General features: G+C 38.1%; 1 pseudogene; it reads right to left on the reverse strand.

Annotated features, from left to right (window-relative positions):
* Positions 1-16,389: 16,389 nt before the first annotated feature.
* Positions 16,390-17,051, reverse strand: LOC112619404 (annotated as a pseudogene).
* Between the last annotated feature and the right edge of the window lie 3,021 nt (positions 17,052-20,072).

Here is a 20,072-nt window from a genome sequence, read left to right on the forward strand (position 1 = left end):
TGCTGGAAAGATAGTTCTGGTAGCCCCATTTATTGTGTCCGGATCAAGTGTTTAGAAGTTTACTTTAAAGCTACTTAATCTTAAACTCTCTAAAATAGGAATCATCCTCGTTTTGCAGATAAATTGAGGCCCAGCCTCAGAGTAGTGGATTTGATGTTTGCAGCCAAGGAACTTGAACCCAGAACCTGTGCCCTCTGGATAACCATCTTCCTGAACCTCCCCTGAGGGGGATCAGGGTAGTGAAAAGAGGAGATATTGGGACTAAAGGATTCAGCTAGAAATTATGTGTTATCTGTGGGCAATGGTTTAAATAAGAAAGGTCTATGTCCACTCCCAGATCTGAGCCGTAAAGACCACAGTTCAAAAATTAGTGATTAAAAAAAAAAATTATTCTGCTGCAGATTTTAAAGTAGAGGCAGTGTAGGGTGACCTGCATGGATACATCATTGTATAAGGGTTAAAGGTCTCTGATAAGGAGTTTAATACTCATTCTTCGTGGCAGTCCTGAAATTGTGATTTCTTGGCGTCCAGTTCAGCAGTTGGCTCATTTTATAAATAACGATTGCAGGATGAAAAAATGTGGAAAAGTGGTTTTTACGGAATTTACCTCTTGACTCTATTAACCCTTTGCGCTACCTTAGGGTGGAAAAAGACTATTTGTATTTTTCCTTAGACTTTTCTGTAATGCAGCAGCAAGATAAGGTACATGTAAGGGAAGGTACCAGGAATAGCTGGGTGTGGGAAGACAGAACCCGAAATAGAGTAGGAAGGGAGGAGAAGGAAAAAGAAACAGGAGGGCTGTGTTAAGGGGCCTTATTGGCTTATCCCATGGAAACAGACACGTGTTTATGTGGTTACAAAGCCTTGCAATAATCCCAGAAGTAAATGTGGAGTATATTATTTTGATTTTATAGAAGCAGCAGACCCAGAGAGTCCAGGAGGCTTGCTAAAGGTGACCTAACTCCTAAAGGTTGAGCCACGATTAAGACACAGGGCCTGCCTGTAACATCAAGGCCAGTGAACTATTAAACCTCCACACTGCCTTTCCAATATTTGAGACCAATAAAATCAGTTCTCAGTGTTGAGAGGAGCCTTAGGCATCATGAACTGTCCCCATCCTCTGTAGTGGAAAATTGTCTGCCTCACAAGACACATTTTTCCATTGCATTTTTATAAGCCGCTTTGCTTGTATTCAGCCAACTTGCGCTCTCTTCTATGAGTAGTTATTTGTCTTTGTTTCTTGCTCTTTTCCTCTTGTATGTGACATTCATTTAGGGATTTACCAGTACAGCTCATCACCTTGTCCCACTCCCTCTCCCATGCATATCCTTCTAACTACCCCTGCTACAGATACCCATTTTAAGAAACCATATTCAAAGTACTTTCAGCCATTGTTCACAAGATGTAGTTTCAAGCCTTTTCACAACCACTGGTTACTTTTAATTGCATCCGTACAATTGGATCCTTCTGAAAATGCCACAACAAAATACAAGAGTCAGAGAGAGTAGGACTTGCCTTTTCTTTCCCTATTAGGTTACATCAGCTTGATCCTTTCCCCACCCAACTCTTTTTTAAAAAAAGAGTGACAAATGCACACTTCTTTTCCTGGATTTATCTTTTTATTCAAAATTGAAGTTTGCACTAGCCTTTCTGACGCTTTCATAGTGCAGATGTATGAAATTTACAATCATTATGTGATGTACACTTAAAATATTTCACAGCTTCTTAAAAAATACATTTCACAGCCTTTTAGACACCAATAGCCTTTATCAGTCTCCAAAGTTAGCATACAAGGCTGGCGTGATCTAAGACTTTAGAGCACCCGCAAGAAAGTCAAACACTTGCTTATCTAATTCCCATTGCTGCTACATTGACCTTCCGAGTTTTATCAATGCCTAGATCCAAAATAAATCCTTAAGAACTCATACCACTCAACAACGCTTGAACTATGTTTTCAGTACAGCAGCCACTAGCCCCATGTGGCTACTGAACACAGAATAAAAATTAAAATTATTATGAAAAAATGTAAAAGGTTGCATTAGCAATTTTTATATTGATTGCACGTGTTAAAGAAAAATATTTAGGCCAGGCATGGTGACTTACACCTGTAATCCCAGCACTTTGGGAGGCCGAGACAGGTGGATCACCTGAGGTCAGGAGTTCAAGACCAGCCTGGCCAACATGGTGAAACCCCGTCTCTACTAAATATACAAAAATTAGGCGGGCCTGGTGGTGCACACCTGTAGTCCCAGCTACTCGGGATGCTAAAGCAGGAGAATCACTTGAACCTGGGAGGCAGAGGTTGCAGTGAGCGGAGATCATGCCACTGCACTCCAGCCTCGGCAACAAGAGTGAAACTCCAGCTCAAAAAAAAAAAAAAGTATTATTTAATGATACTTGTTAAAGCTTGGTAATAGGCTGAGCATGATGGCTCACACCTGTAATCCCAAGGCTTTGGGAGGCCAAGTCAGCAGGATCACTTGAGGCCAGGAGTTTGAGACCAGCCTATGCAATGTAGTGGTACCTCATTGCTACAAAAAAAATAAAAGAAAAGAATTATCTGGGCATGGGGGCATGCCCCTGTAGTGCTAGTTACTCAGGAGGCTGAGATGGGAGGATCTCTTGAGCCCAGGAGTTTGAGGTTACAGTGAGCTATAATTGTGCCATTGCACTCCTGCCTGGACAACAGAGCAAGACCCTGTACTCCCTGCTCCCCACAAAAAAGATTTTATTCAGTTTATGACCATCACAATAGGTAGAGGAGCCACTGCAACAGGGGCTTGCAGTAAGGGAGAGAGACTGGGCTCAAGTCAGAAAGCAACATGGGCAAGTATGCGTTTATCTCCAAGGAACAGTGTGTGGGGGTCAGTGGATGGAAAATTACTTAGAGAAAACATCGGGGGTGAGTGGGGATCCTGGCTAAACCTATGTAACAGGATTCTTGCTAAAGACAGGCCAGAGTGATTAGACATCTCCTGGGGGAAGATGAAAGATGAGGAGTCTGATCACATATCAAGGGAATTTTGGCTAAACTGACTTAGCTGGGTTCTTTTGCAGACTAGACTTCTCAAGAAAGCACATGGATGGGCCTAAGGAAAGGTCCAGAAGCCTGATTAAAATTTGGCTGAGCAAAGACTCTTCGTCACATGTGGAAATGATAATATTATGGCTGTATATTCAGTTAAATAAAATGTTATTAAAATTAATTTCACTTGTTTCTTTTAAGAAATGTAGCTACTAGTAAATGTAAACTTAAATATATGGCTCCCATTATATTTCTCTTGGACAGTACTCCTATTAGAAAATCTTGTGCAAGTAAACAGTAAGTGTCAGAAAACACCTAAGTTGAGTTGGTGAGCTTGAAGACTCCACAGAATCTTCTACTGGACTTCATTTTAATTTGTTATGTGATTGGTTGGTTGGTTGTCCTTAGTGGTTTTTCTCAAGATTTATCTGGCCACACGTATTTGGTTTTCTGTGTTTCTCTATACTTTACTGTAATTGTATAGACTTGAAATTATTTACAACATATGACAAATTATGACATGAGAATTTCTTGACATATATACATATGTATCTGCATATATATATGTTCCACAATTTTGTTTTTTTTTTTTGTAAATGATAGCCTGGCTTCCCCAGCTCACTTAATCCTACCCCAGGCACTCTAGTTTTATTATTAATGTGAATGAAAATATCTTTTTAAATAGTATAATTGTGTTCATATATAAAGGATTTTGAATTTATAATATTGTATTAACAAACACATGCTTTCATTTAATTAAAGGAAATTATCTAGATTTGATTATATTTTCAAAGATGGATGAGGAGGGAAAAGAAAATACTTATTCTGTGGTCTAACAATTTTAAACTATTATTGAAATTTTAATTGGTTAAGAAAAAGGCCTGTGTTCTTTTTCCTTATTAAATTTAACCACAGCTGCTCTTTTACAATATATACACTGCTGAGGGTTTTCTAATTCAGGTGTTCTTACTAATTAATTCAAATACTTCTTGTATTATCAGATTCGAGAAAACTCAAGAGCCTTATGTGGTTTTTTCCATAAAGGGTTTTGAAGTGAACAAGATTTCCAGTCTGCTATGAAATTATTATATTCAGACATTTTTAGTCATCAGCACTTGAAGGAAATATAACGTAGTTTAAAAAACTCACAGGCAAGTTTGTTATCCTCTTTGTCTTAGTTCCCTCTTCTGTAAACTTCGGATATTGATACCTACCTTGAGAGACATTTTCAGGAGTTAAATAACTTATGTAGAGCACTTCATTACTAACCACACACTATAGTTAATATCAGGGTCTCCAGCTTGTTTATGTAATCCTTGTCCTTGAGTTTTTAAATGAAACAGGTTTGCTGTAGTTCTTATCATCAGAGGACTAACCAGATGTTAATAATACAGAATGTCAGATAAGCAGACCAGCCTGGCCAACATGGTGAAACCCCGTCCCTACTAAATATACAAAAATTAGCCGGGCCTGGTGGTGCACGCCTGTAGTCCCCAGCTACTCGAGATGCTGAGGCAGGAGAATAACTTGAACCTGGGAGGCGGAGGTCGCAGCGAGCTGAGATTGTGCCACTGCACTCCAGCCTGGGCAACAAGAGTGAAACTCCATCTCAAAAAAAAAAAAAAAAAGTATTGATTACACCTTTTTTTTCTTTTTTTAAAGTAAGATAGATAAGCAGACATTCTGTATTATTAGCAGAACGGCAGAACGGGGAAAGTTCAAGTGTTCGTTCTTGACAACCATATTTGAATACTCCTATCATGAAAAATCATTAAATAGTTCATTTTACTTATTATAGAGAACACAGAGTTGACTTGCTCAATTCATATGTGAATGTTAACAATGCAAAAAAGACTTAGATGCATGGAATTTCGACAGTCACAATATATTTGAAAAATGGTGATCCAAAACTTGACCATGAAGAAGTTCTTAGAATGACAATGACTCATTCACGCCTAAATCAAGGTGAGTTAATTAGGTGCAACAAAAACTTTTTCTTCCCACTAATTTTGTTAAAGCTCATTGCAACCACATAGAAAGAAAGGATATCTATTCATTAATCTTGGGTAATAACTTACTCAATTATGCTCATCTGAGAACATAAAACTTCATTACCCAAATTATTGCTGACTTTGAGCATATAAAGATGATATGACTGTTATTTCCATGTAAAAGTTAATTTTGTCAATGAAAAGATTATTTTTTTTCTTCTTGTTAGCAACAGTAAATGAGGTGGCAGCCACCTACTTAGCATAAAGGAAAATAAAACATAAAAGAAATAGTATTTCAAGCTCAACTAATTAGCTTGTAAAGTTATTGGTTCTCAAATCTATACTGTGAATTCTGAGAAAAAAAAGAGTAAATCAATGTAAACCAAAATAAAAGGCACATACTAACAAAGCCAATTTGAAAAAAATCTCACTAATATAAAAGAAACGCACATATTCTAGTCACTGCAAATGTTACAGTTACTTTGGGTCTATTCCTAATCTGCCTGTCAGACAAACTTTGAGAGCTGAAGGATTATAACTCATACTACTATAGAAACACATGGCCGGGCGCGGTGGCTCAAGCCTGTAATCCCAGCACTTTGGGAGGCCGAGACGGGTGGATCACGAGGTCAGGAGATCGAGACCATCCTGGCTAACACGGTGAAACCCCGTCTCTACTAAAAATACAAAAAAAAAAACTAGCCGGGCGAGGTGGCGGGCGCCTGTAGTCCCAGCTACTCCGGAGGCTGAGGCAGGAGAATGGCGGGAACCCGGGAGGCGGAGCTTGCAGTGAGCTGAGATCCGGCCACTGCACTCCAGCCCGGGCTACAGAGCAAAACTCCGTCTCAAAAAAAAAAAAAAAAAAGAAACACATGCACACATATGTTTATTGCAGCACTATTTATAATAGCAAAGACCTGGAACCAACCCAAATGCCCATCAATGATAGACTGGATAAAGAAAATGTGGCACAGATATACCGTGGAATACTATGCAGCCATAAAAAAGAATGAGTTCATGTCCTTTGCAGGGACATGGATGAAGCTGGAAACCATCATCCTCAGAAAACTAACACAGAAACAGAAAACCAAACACCGCATGTTCTTACTCATAAGTGTGAGTTGAAAAATGAGAAGACATAGACACAAGGAGGGGAACATCACCCACCGGGGCCTACTGGGGGGTTGGGGGAAAGGGCAGGGAGAGCATTAGGACAAATACCTAATGCATGTGGAGCTTAAAACCTAGATGACGGGTTGATAGGTGCAGCAAACCACCATGGCACATGTATACCTATGCAAGAAAGCTGCATGTTCAGCACATGTATCCCAGAACTTAAACTAAAATTTTGTTTAATAAAAGGCTTTTTTAAAATAAAGTCTATAACCTTCAGCACATGTATCCCAGAACTTAAAGTAAAATTTTAAAAAAGGTATGGTTTGAACGTGTTAAGTTTTAGAAACCCTGTATATTTCCAGAGTAAATACTATTGCCTACCCAATATCATTTTCCTCTTCTTCCTTACAAGTTGAAGGTGGCAATGTGCCACCTACAAGTACTACATCGTCAACCTCCTCTCAAATGGGCTGACCATATCAGAGATGACAAAAGTCTGGCTGATGAAATATAAGCGGACTCTGTTGGTGTGGGCTACCAGATTCAGCTAGTAGGTATCCTTTTTTCCCCACCCTTTATTTATTTATTTTTTTGTGCCCAGAGCATAGTTGTGATGGCTAGAGCTGCTTGTCTCTGGGCATCTGCCTCATTTCTGAATTCATTACTCAATGATGTTATATTTTCTAAGGGCTTGGCTATTGAGTGTCACTGTGTTATTCATGCAAATAAAAAGAAATTAATAGAGTATTACTATTTCAGCAAAATATAGTAAGAGGCTACCAATAAAAATAGCCACATTAATGAGCTTTACAGAACAAAGTGTGATTTTGTTTGGTATTCCTTTGAATCTCTTCACCAGAGTACAGCACATACTGGAATCTCTAAATACTACCTAAATAATAAATGTTTAAAGTAGAACAAAAAGAAAATACTGTACTATACTAGAAAGAAACAGAGGTTTAGTTACAGCAAGTAAGGTATTACATTTTTTCTTGTTTATAACTGTCTTCTGACAATGTATTTACTTACTAGGGAACATATTTTTTTCTCTCTTTGCTCTACCTTACAAATGGTCAAATCCCAGTTCTACTTTATTAGCCACTTCACTTTTGAGCCTCAATTTCTTTATCAATGAGATGAAGGTAATAATACATGTCAACAACAGTTGTTTTGATATTATATAAGAATGAAGAGGCCGGGCGCGGTGGCTCAAGCCTGTAATCCCAGCACTTTGGGAGGCCGAGACGGGCGGATCACGAGGTCAGGAGATCGAGACCATCCTGGCTAACACAGTGAAACCCCGTCTCTACTAAAAATACAAAAAACTAGCCGGGCGTGGTGGCGGCGCCTGTAGTCCCAGCTACTCGGGAGGCTGAGGCAGGAGAATGGCGGGAACCCAGGAGGCGGAGCTTGCAGTGAGCCGAGATCGCGCCACTGCACTCCAGCCTGGGCGACAGAGCGAGACTCCGCCTCAAAAAAAAAAAAAAAAAAAAAAAAAAAAGAATGAAGAGGTGCTATGCTATCTAATATTGATGAACCAATATTATTTAATATTATAAATATATATAATAGAAAAATAAAATTCATAAACTCTAAAAAATGGGATAAGGGAGAGAGAGACAGTCTAAATGTACCAATTATTTATCTAATAATAGGGAGTGAATTAATACTTCCCCAGATTGTAAAAACCAAGAATGAAGGGCAGAAGGAAAATAACGTTTATGGATCGTTTAGTAAGCACCACTGATTCTCCATAAGTGTTAACTTTCTCACTTCCTTATATACCCTTTGTTTTCTTCCTCTGTAATTCTAGAACCAGATAATGCAATATTTGGAGCAGCACTGTATTAAGTAAGCATTTAGGGCACCAGCAAAGCAAGGACCATCAAGATGAAATAAACTTGAGAAGGATTTGCTAATTAATGTTTTTATTAAAAGCATCAAAATAATAATCATGGTGGAGAAATTAGAACTTTGTGTTTCCTTCACTAATTTCATGAGTATAGAATTGAGGACCTCTAGCCAGCTCTGAATTGGAGAGATTAAAAAAAAATCTGTGAAAATATGAAACGAGAGGCTTTATATAACTATGATGAAAACAGGAATTGAAGATAGCCCTGAGAGATCAAAGGAGAGTTATAAGAGAGGGCTTTGCTGGACATTGAAAGTTTACCACACACCCTGCTCTGTTAGAACAGCCTGTTGTTACCTGTTGCTAACCCCATCTGCACAGTTGAAGATACTCCCCAAAGTTCAGAGAGCTAATGGGATTTGTCCAAAGCCTCATAGTCAAGTAAGTGCCAGAGTTAGAATTTGAACCCAAATCCACTTGGTTCCATGGCCCAGCATTCTCTAAGAGCAATAACTGACTGCTGTTTTTATTTATAAGTCAAATGATACTCTGTGAGTACATGGAATAAACTGACTGAGATCTTCTTTTGGTCCTTCCTCTGGGAATTTTAAGATTTTATGTCGTGACTAGAACATAAACTGTGTAATGGTTGTTATTACTATCAGTGGGTAGAGGAAAAGATATGTACATATGGAGGTCACAGATAGGGGGATTACAAAGGTGATAAATAGTGAGAATTTCCACTGGAGAAAAAATGTATATGTTAATAGTTATTTAGAAATGTTGTTATATTTTTCCTGAGATTCATTATCATTTCCACTCTCAGGATTTTCCAACGTGTAGTCTTATTTATAGACTTAGTTATATCAGCTTCCCCTTTATGATCTGAAAGCAGTCTTTCAAAAATTATATGAGTAGATTGGATTAAGGAACTCTTTAAAAATATACCAGATCATTAAATGTAATTACCTTCTTTTCCTTTTTTTTTCTGCATAATCGGAGAAGGTGTATACTTTCTTTAATATGGATTTCTTTAACCTATATGTCAGTGTGTAAATATTGATTACTGGACAACCATGTGTTAGTTCATTTGGGCTGTTGTAACAAAATACCATAAACTTGCAACTTACAAGCAACAGAATTTGCTGGGCAATTGGGTGCGGTGGCTTACGCCTATAGTCCAACACTTTGGGAGGTGAGGCAGGTAGATCACTTGAGTCAAGGAGTTTGAGACCAGCCTGGGCAATATAGTGAGACCCTGTCTCTACCAAAAAAAAAAAAAAATCTGGGCATGGAAAAAAAAACAACCTGTGGTTCCAGCTACTCAGGAAGCTGAGATAGGAGGATCACCTGAGTCTGGGATATTGACATTGCAGTGGGCTGTGACTGTGCCACTGCACTCCAGTCTGAGTGACAGAGGTGAGACCCTGTCTCAATAATAATAATAATAATAATAATAAAGCCCAGAATGTATTTCTTCCAGTTCTGGAGGCTGGGAAGTCCAAGGTGCTAGCAGATTTGGTGTTTGGTGTGAACTCTCTTTCTGGTTGGTAGGTGGTGTGTGGCAGCGTCCTCACATCATGGAGTGGGTAAGGGATCTCTCTCAGGCCTCTTTTACAAAGGCATTAATCTTCCCAAAGGCCCTACCTCCCAATACCATCACCTTGCAGGGTAGGATTTCAACATACAAATTTTTGGGGGTTGCAGACACTCAGACTATAACAATATGTAACTATTAGAAAACTATGTTTGCCATAAGATATTTCTGTATTTATATATGTTAAACATATAATTTAAGATTGTTTTCAAATATGAAAATGAAATAGCATTTGTTTTTGAATTTAAATATCTGTCAGCAACCAAATTGATTCTAAAACATAAACAAACCCAGGTTTAGCAAAAATGTCCTTGACACACAGTGAGAAATTCAAATAGACAATGGTTTCACAGTGTCGTAGCTCTAAAACAAGTGAAAGTGGAAAATTCTTTTTACTGAACACTTTCCAAGAAAATACACTATTTCTTAGTAAGGTTTTCTATACTATTTCATATAACCAAGGAAAAGATATCCTAGTTAATCCAAAGTTCTGGTTAATTTGGGGCCAATTTTTAAAGAAATGTCATATGTCATTTATCATCCTATCTCATATATATCATTTATTGAATAGCTACTTTGTGCTGGGCACTGTACTAAGGACTTTAATGCATCACCTCATTTTATTTTCATAACACACAGGAAGACACTGTTATTATCCCCATTTTATGGAGACTTTAGAGGGGTTTTTGAGTTTTCCACACCTCATATCACTAGAAAGCAGTAGTGCTTTTCAAACCAGGTCTTTTGGATTTCAAAGTCCAAGCTGCAAATCACTACATTTCATTTAGTACATACACTCTAGTGGCCATGACTTCCTCTTTCCTTAGTCATTCAGGAGTCACTTCTTGTTATCATTCTACTAAACACTTATATTAGAGATTTTCAAATGAAGGAAAGACAGTGCAACTCTTTCACACTTTGTTCATAGAGCATTTTCTCAGAATAACATGGCTTACAACTTGTGTTTCATTCTTATAAATATAATTTTATAATACTATATTATCTTTTTATTAAAATCTGTCCTACAGTCTCCTCAAAAACATCATGTCTATGAGTACAAAATTTTAAATAACAGAAAATATGACCTGCCCACATCTGCAGTCTTCCTCAGTTCTAGCCCATCTGTAGGCTAAATTAGGAGTAAAAGAAATGGAAAGAAAATAGTCTATTTCTAGTGAAAGCAAATAAATGACAAAGGGGAAGTAAAACTGCAAAATAATCTAAAATCAACTGAAATTAAACTGTGTAGCATTGAAGTTGGTAGATTAAAGAGCGGATTTTCATCTTTTTTTTTTTTTAAGTAAAACGGTTATATCTTGGTGTTTAATTTATTACATAACCAGTTGACATGAACACAAGGTCCAACTCTACATGACAGCAGGTGGATTAAGAAATCAGGTCCTGGAAGCCATTGGCTCTTTCCTTTGTTTCCCTTAGCTTTACCCCTTAACTCACGTGCTTCCTCTTCATTTGTTAAAAGATGTTTTAAGAAAAGGAAAAAACCTAGCTCAACAATGGGAACACTCTCTCAATGTTTTAAGAAGGGAGCAGGTGGATTTATTACTAGCTGGGCTGTTAGCAGTGATGATGACCTATACAAAATATGGGCAGGGATTTCTAGTTTTATCTCCAAAAATGTTTAATATACCTGTTTTTATTTTCCCCTTCAGCTCTAATTTTTTTTCTTTTGTTTTGCCTCACTTTTATCACCCTACCCAACTTTACTCAAGGGGACTTTTGTATAGAAAATGACCAAAGGCATTCAGCCATCAACAGGTAAAGAGGCTTTCTACATAGTCAGGCCATCTCTCAGCCAACATTTATTAAAACAATAACCCAATTAATGTCGTTCTTAAGAGTCTGCTGACTTCAGTGGCAGTTCGATTACACAATGTTAGGTTATTAGAGTGGTTCTCATTGAGAAGGGGAACCAAATATTCCTTGTTGCTCTCCTTCAGGATATGCTCTTGAATATTGCTTCCACTGAAGGTTTCCTGGAAATGATGAATCCAGTACGACAAAGCAGGTGGAATGGGGTAGTGAGTTGGCTGTCCAAAAGAAAGTCTGATTGCCTCTGCTTGGTTCACCAGTGGCCAGCTAGGAATACCACAATCATTATTACAGATCATTCCCATTAACTCATAGTCCTGAGATCTCACTCAGGTCTCTAGCAACTCAGACAGTGAGTGGTAAATTTCAATTCTGCCTATTGAGAGGCCAGAGTGAACCATGTAATACCGGAGACTCAAGCCTCTGAAGAGAAGCTGCTTATCTGATTTGCATAAAAACTTTGACTGCACTGGTGAGATAGGGTCATCACAGTTTTAAGAATCAATAAATCAAAATTCCCAGATAAATTATGAAGATCATAAAAGGATTTGTTTAGACTAGTTAAATATACTCTGTTGTATGAGAAGAATGGAGTTTTTACAAAACATCAATTTTTACCATAACACATAAAATAACTACAAAACGCATGTAGTAGGAAGCTAATAAATAATTCTGCTTCCCTGAGGAACTGATTTGACAGCAGTCCAAATAGCCTTCAAAGCGCTAATTTAGTTTCTGTCCCATCCTGCTTTCTGTTATCCCTGTTTCCTTCTTGTGACCCAGTATATGATTCAAATAGAAGCTGTCTAGGGTCATTAAAGCAAGCTGTTGCAGAAGCTGGGCTGTCGATTCAACATTTGGCAGACTGTTCAGTGAAAGCCTTGATTTCATTTTCGTTAGGCCATCAAACAATAGCGGCACACTGGCTCTGCTGATAAAAAGAACAAAGAAAACAAACCAATACGACATTTCTATTTCTAAACAAAATAAGGAGGTGTTTTCTCCCTATTCCACACTTTTCTGGCATCAGAAAGTCTAAAGTAGCCAGAATGAGAATTGGTTAATTCTCCGATAGTAAAGGTTTAAAACCAAAATTCATAAAAATAAATAAATAAGTAAAGTCGATAATTGTCTTTCTCCCAGCCCTTCATTTCCTAGACTGATGACCCTTTTCTCTTCCTTCTCTGTCCTACATTGCTATCTGCTCAGTACAATTATTCTCTTTATAAAGCAGCCTATTTAGAAAGGAAAAGATTCACTGCTTTGTAACCTTCATGCTGCCATGAGCAGTGTTCTGGTTTATAGTTCAAAGCTGATATTGACCAGCATGTCAGAAGAATTTGTACAGTACTTTCTAGTTGTCACTGCACAAAATGGAATTTTGATGATAAAGTTAATCACTATAGATAGCTAAATTAGGTAAAGCAAGAGCCCACTTTGGGTGCTTATGTTAATAAAACAATCCAGGCACTAGACACATCTTAGTATGAACCTGCATATCTCCAAAATTTTTGATCAGACTAATGACGATAATCTGAGCACTGAGCAGAGGAGAAATTTTTCATGGCTGAAAGCATAACTAGTTACAATCAGCATAATTCTTATCTCCTTAATAAGCAGCAAATTAATAATGTCACATTAAGGAAGCTTGGGCTTTTGTTGATCAGTGTCTTCTGGAAACAGGCCTCTTGGCACAGTCATATCCTGAATGACTCAATTTGTAAAGGGGTCTTAGTCTAACACAGGGAAGCTTCAGGCCAGCTCACCCTTATCTCCAGTGAGTCTTTTCAAACACCCTTTGCTGAGGTCCTTTAATGTAACTTGTCCAATTTTTTTTTTTTTTTTTTTGCAAAAAGCATGAATCAAAAACTGATGAGAAGCACTATATTGGAATCTACCACAATTAGTATTTTGTGGTGGCATTCCAAAAAATGTTTCTTAATTTCACTGTGCTTTTCTATAGTACCAAAATTTTTGATCTCAAACAAAATAAAACAGTAAGAAATATTTATCAGAATTGTATCATTTTCTAGTTGCTGCGTAGCTTAGGTAAAATTGAATGGGTGAGTAACAAATCAACAGAAAGTCTCAGTGGTCATTTCATAGTTGTATTAGTCCATTTTCACACTGCTATAAAGAACTGCCCAAAACTGGGTAATTTAAAAAGGAAAGAGGTTTAATTGATTCACAGTTTAGCATGACTGGGGAGGCCTCAGGAAACTTACAATCATGGCAGAAGGCAAAGGGGAAGCAAGGCACCTTCTTCACAAGGCAGCAGGAAGGAGAATGAACACAGAAAGAGCTACCAAATGCTTATAAAAGCATCAGATCTCATGAGAACTCACTCACTATCACGAGAACAGCATGGAGGAAACCGTCCCCGCAATTCAATTACCTGTACCTGGTCCCTCCCTTGACACGTGGGGATTATGGAGATTATGGCTATTACAATTCAACGTGAGGGTTTGAGTGGGGACACAACCAAACCATATCAATAGTATCATTTTATTTGGGGGTAAGGATCAGGATCTTGGCATGACTTTGTTTTCACAAGGAAGAAAATACCTTGTAAGATCAAATAATAGGGAGAAAGAATATGGAATCATACTTTAGTTTACCCAAATATGCTAGGCTCTCACATCTCAGTGTGCATATGAAGTCTGAGTAATATCCAGTCAGGATCAGGAACCTCTATCTTCAGTCAGAGTGGATTAGACTGAAGAAATGTCCACAGTAGCAATTTGATTTCTTCTTAAGTATACTTCAGCACCTTGGACCAAAAGAATCAGCATCACCTGGGAACTTGTTAGATCAGCAAAATCTCAGCATATACCCTAGGCCAACTGAATCAGAGTCTCTGTGGATAGGGCCCAGAAGTCTGTTTTAACAAGTTAAATGTGATTCTGATGCACATTCAACTTAGAGACCTACTGGAATACAAACTCAGTAGCAGTTTAGAGTGGGAACTTTGGAACTAGACTACAAGACATTGAATCCCATGTCTATCATTTACTAGTTCTTTAAGAAAGCAGAATTTGGCCAGGCGTGGTGGCTCACGCCTGTAATTCCAGCACTTTAGGAGGCGGAGACGGGTGGATCACGAGGTCAGGAGATCGAGACTATCCTGGCGAACACGGTGAAACCCCGTCTCTACTAAAAATACAAAAAATAAAATAAAATAAAAATAACCGGGTGTATTGGCGGGTGCCTGTAGTCCCAGCTACTCCGGAGGCTGAGGCAGGAGAATGGCATGAACCCGGGAGGCGGAGCTTGCAGTGAGCTGAGCTTGCAGTGAGCTGAGATTGCGCCACCGCATTCCAGCCCGGGCGACTGAGTGAGACTGTCTCAAAAATAAAAAAAAAAGCAGAATTTAAGCAAGGTATTAAAACCCTTTGTGCCTCAGTTTCCTTGTCTAAAACTGGGGTTAGTAATAAAAGCTTTTTAATACGTTTGTTAAGGCTAGAGCAGTAAATATTTATGAAGCACTTAGAACAGTCTCTGACACATGGTAAGTGCTTTGAAAGAGTTTCCCATTATTCTCCTAGGACTGTAGCAATATCCAACTTAATGTTTCTGGAATCTCTAAGTCCCAACAGAAAAGCAAACATGTCTCTCATATCAAACAAGTATCATGTCATTCTTTTATGCATTCGTTCATCAAATATTTATTAAAAATTTACTAAGTTTAAGGTATAATATTCTTCACATTTTTAGATAGTAACTCATAATCTTTTTTGTTTTTTTTTTTTTTTTGAGACGGAATCTCGCTCTGTCTGTCAGGCTGGAGTGCAGTGGCGCGATCTCCGCTCACTGCAAGCTCCATCTCCGCTCACTGCAAGCTCCGTCGTCTCCCGGGTTCACGCCATTCTCCTGCCTCAGCCTCCCGAGAAGCTGGGACTACAGGCGCCCGCCACCACGCCCGGCTAATTTTTTTGTATTTTTAGTAGAGACGGTGTTTCACCGTGTTGGCCAGGATGGTCTCGGTTTCCTGACCTCGTGATCCGCCCGCCTCCGCCTCCCAAAGTGCTAGGATTACAGGCGTGAGCCACCACGCCCCGCCGTAACTCATAATCTTAAAAGACATAGTTAAGAGTGCGTTAGTCAGGAGCCCAGATGATGGTAACTGGATTGGACTGGGAGGGGTAGAAATGGTAAAAAAACAAAACAAACAAACAAACAAAAAACAAAACCAAAAAAACAACAAAAACCTACTTTAAAGAAAAGTGTATCTATTTAACAAAAAATAGAGTAGAAGATACACATAATACTCCCCATCAATGAGGATTCTAACGTTGTCTTAACTTCTCTTGTAATTGTAATACTATTTTCCATGTGACAGTGGTGGACCGATTACTGTATTTGCTGCCTCAATTTTGTTAAACATGCTTATTTAAAAGAAGGATGTATAACTCAATCAAGAATACAATTATTTCTTTTATTCAACTGATTTTGCGCTCTCCATTTTATTTCCACTTAATGAATTTGCCTGACAATCTTGATGCACATGTGGAAATTTTGCCTTTATAGATCAAAAGCTATCTGAAGTATTGGATTGTAGGTTTTTTTTGTTTTTTTAATTTTATTTGTGAATTTTTACAATTTCTACCTATCTACTCTGTTTCAGGTACTATCATCTGGTCTCCCGACTAACATAATTCACTCTTAAATATGGCTTTTAAGATTATGAGTCACATAAAAATGTTGAGCATCAAGTCTTGAACCTAGTATATTTTCAGTAAATATTTGATGAATGAATACACAAATGAATAGTGTACTACTTGCTTCATATGGAAGACATGTTTGCTTTCCTATGAGAATGTGTATATTTCCCATCCTCTTATTGATTTATTTTAATTTTTTTTGAAACAGAGTATTCTATTTCATCACAAACACAAAAATCTGAAACCCCATTTTTGAGCCATCTCTGTATATAATAAGAATCCGGCCTGCATCTGTCAGTGATAGAGAGTACAGTAAACTAAGATGTCCCTGAAGAGGCCATAGTGTTGACAAAATTCAACATGCTGGTGGAGTCTACACGAACACAGGAAACAAAGCTCAGCCCTTCCACACAGCTGTCTGTCCTTGCAATGACTTTGTTTTCAGTCAGTGTCTCTTCATGCCGCGCATATTCTCTAATGTCAGCTTGGTGAAGTACCACAATCGCCACGGGGTCTACTTTTCTTCAGTCTTGTGTAGATTTTGCTGCCACCCCCAAACCCAAAGGGATGTCTGCCATGGAGTACACCACCACTCCCCAGTACTGAGAAGTATTTTCGGTGATTTGACCCAGACCATATTTCAATACATGGTTCCCAAAGACGAAGGACTGCTCCGCACCAGGCTTTATCCACACTTTATAGTTGGCATAAGGTGCAAGGTAATTCAGGGCTCTGACGTGAACCAAAACTTGTGGGTCTTAGTGAATTTTCTGAAGCAGGTCCCCGGTGACGCCAGCTTGTCCCCGGAGATATTGGCATCCAGCTTCATAATCTCCCTCACATAGTACACCTGGTCATTGTGCAGCCAGAAACAGTAGGTGCCGTCGGATTGGTACACCAGCAGCTGAAGAGTCTCCCTGATGTATTTCCCAGTCTTCTTAAACATGACACGGGTCTCCTCTTCAGTCAAAGTCCGCATTTTCCCACTGGGTTGGAACACCACATCCTCGTACCTCGGTCTTATTTATTTATTTTTAAGAGATGGAATTTCGCCCTGTTGTCCAAGCTGGAGTACAGTAGTCATAGCCTACTGCAGCCTCGAACTCCTGGGCTCAAGTGATCCTCCTGCCTCAGCCTCTCAAGTAACTGGGACTATAGGCACACACCCACACTTTTAATCAAAGTGTATTATCTTTGAGTTGTGTTTCTTGTAAATAGCATAGAGTTGGGTTATGGTTTTTAAAAATCCATTTTGACAATTTCATTTTTTAAAAAATCTCACTTTATTGAAGTCTGACATATAAAAGAAGTTTTTACATATAACTTGTATATATAAAATGTATACTGCTTGATGAGCTTAGGGAAAATTCCTATTTTAAAATTAGTATGTTCAGATCGTTTACATTCATGTTATGATTGATATGTATGGATTTAGATTAATGCTACTACAAAATTTGGTTGCTGTTATTTACTTTTCAGGGTCTTCAAATACTTTTTCTTGCCTTCTGTCCAGGGTTTGTAATTACATTCAGTGTGAGAAAAGGTGTGAAGCATGCTTACTCCTTCTTACCTGAAACTGGAACTCTGGGGATAATTACTGTTAGAGCTCCCCTTAAATCTAGGGATCAGGGTCCAAGTTTTTGAATCTTACATTAACATTTCTTTTTTATCAGACCACAATCTCAAATTTGCTTTTAAAAGCTATTTTCCTCCAGCAATTAAAACAGTGCTCTCCAAAACTCCCAGGATGGGCTGCTCAGAAAACTCTTCCCAGTCCACTGCTATGGTTTCAGGAGTTCCCCGCAGTTCGGAGACGCTTGAGGTGAGCATTCATGATGTAGACTTTTCTAACCAGACCAAACCAAATCTTTAGATGGCCAGTGTCACCAAATAACTGCATCTATTAATTTTTTTTCAACCAGTGTTTTTAAAGCACGTATTATGGGTCAGGCTCTGTTCTAAGCATTGGGGATGTGGTAGTGAACAGAAAAAGGTACTTGCTCTAGTGGTGAGGGGGAAGAAATAAAGACAATAAATATATAGATGTATGACTGAATCAGATTAGTTTAAGTTAGTGCTAAATGATATGAAGAAATAAAATCAGGGTAATGGGCTAGAAAGTAATGGGGATGAGAAGGGCAGAATAGCCGCTTTACCCAACTGGTCAGAGAACGCCTCTCTCGAAGGTGACATTTGAGTTGAGGCCTGAATCTTGATAATAAAAGAATCTGGTGAGGAAAAGAGAAATAAAATTGCAAAGACTTGATCTACTTTTTTTTCTACCTTTCCTTCTGCATTTCTGACCACAGAATTTAAGTCTGCACGAGGAAAGAGTTTTTTTTTTTTTTTTTTTTTTTTTTTTTTTTTTTTTTTTTTTTTTGCCAACAGCTGGGAACCTTAATTGAAACTCTAAGTGTGTAAACTAAACGTACAAACCTCAAACCATGTAAGCTACCCCAGAATTACACTGATATAACTCACTCCCCAATATTTTTTTCTTCAGATCAGTGATACCCAAATTCTGGCCCAATATTAAGGGAATTTGGACAGAGTTTTAGCTAGGTATAATGTTTTGAATGAGGGAGTCAGATCATCAGATTGTGGATAAGAAATCCAGATGTACTATTCCATTCTTTCACAAGAGACACTAAAACATTATTTGCATTTAAATCTCATTTTGAAACTGCCATGAAAGCAAGCATGCAAAGACCACCTGTGGACTGTAGATGGCAGACTATACCCACAAAGTAGTGGCTGAATCCTCTGAGCAACCTCAGAAACATTTGGGAAAGACTATGGGCCCCAGCTTCTTGTGTCACAATGATTAGACCATGCAAAGGATCTATAACAACGATATTTACAAGTGTTGGAACAATGGGAAGTTTCTATATACTGATAGCATTGAAGTTACTCCCTCACGGTAACGAGACATTTGAGAGGCCCTGCTCTGAGAAATACTATTTTCATGACTAAAACATCCCAGACTCAGCCCTATAGGATGAAAGCTAACATGTGGATCTTACAGATGCTGACAATTGTCTGTGATTAAGACTGTTGAGAGAAAGCGGGTGGAGTGGGGGGTCTTTGGAGTTCTTAGTACTTTCTAGATTGAAAAACAGTATTTGGTGCACTCAAGAAAAGGTAGTAAAACTTTCAGAAATGGCATTTTTATAAATGGCATGATTTTGTGACATCAGCCATTTGCTAGCCTTGGGATTCTGTTTGGTTTGATCTTAGAAAAGTACACTGTATGATTCTATTTATATGACTGCCTCGAAAAGACAAAATTATAAAGATGGAGAACAGATTAGTGGTTGTCAGGAGTTATGGGTAGGGGGATGAGGTGACCAAAAAGAAATAGCACAAGGGATTTTTGGGGGGTAATGGAACTGTTTTATGTCCTGATTATGGTGGTAGATACAGGAATCTATACATGTGTTAAAATTTAGAGAACCGTACACAAAAAGAAAAAAAATTACTCAAAATAAAATTAAAGAGTAATATAAAAGTGATTTTCCTAGTAATAAAGACTTTTCCCTTCAAAAAGCATTGAAGAAAAGCAAGAGGTTGAAGAAAAAATGCTCTTGAAGAAAAGGAGCCAAATTCTCCACTCCCTGAATCGCAGTTACCAACCTTTGCTCAGGTCTCTGCCTTATTCCATCAAAAATATAGCTAGTGAGTGAGTCTAAGACAAAAGTCTTCTATAGATACATCATTGAATAATATACACTTATGCTTTAAAGAGTAAATGATAGTTGTTGAGCTATGAATTAGTGTTCACCTGTATGATATACAACCGGGACCATGAACTAGGTCTATCACAAAATGAAAAAATTTTAATTGTAATTCATCAAAAAAATTAACATATTAATTTAATAATAAGCAGTTTAATTAATGGACACATAATGAGTATTTAGACCTGTATTCCACCAACCCATTTATCTAACTTCAATCTGTAATTAAATTTCACTAAAATTCATTAAAATTCAAAAGACATGCT

This window comes from Theropithecus gelada, chromosome 2 (assembly GCF_003255815.1).
Source record: "Theropithecus gelada isolate Dixy chromosome 2, Tgel_1.0, whole genome shotgun sequence".
In the NCBI taxonomy this organism is placed as follows: domain Eukaryota; kingdom Metazoa; phylum Chordata; class Mammalia; order Primates; family Cercopithecidae; genus Theropithecus; species Theropithecus gelada.